Raw genomic sequence first — 290 nt, forward strand, 5'->3', positions numbered from 1 at the left:
TCTGGCACGGCTGAGGGGAGAGGCAGGATGCGGCCAATCAAGCTGGCAGACCCCCACTGGGACATTATGTTGTCCCCAGGGGTGAGCCAGCCCCGATGGTGGCTGTCCTCCAACAGCCCAGGCTTGGATGGGGGGCTGGGGGGGAAGGGATGGGGTGGGGAGCATGCTGTGCTCCTTGCCCTGGCATCCCCATGGATAATGGGGACAGACAAACCCTGGGCAGAGGGGACAGGGCCAGCTCCATCCCTGCCCAGACATTCCAGGTCCTGCCAAGCCACAGAGCGATTTCC

Source organism: Eurypyga helias, unplaced genomic scaffold (genome assembly GCF_000690775.1).
Source record: "Eurypyga helias isolate BGI_N326 unplaced genomic scaffold, ASM69077v1 scaffold22014, whole genome shotgun sequence".
NCBI classification, from domain to species: domain Eukaryota; kingdom Metazoa; phylum Chordata; class Aves; order Eurypygiformes; family Eurypygidae; genus Eurypyga; species Eurypyga helias.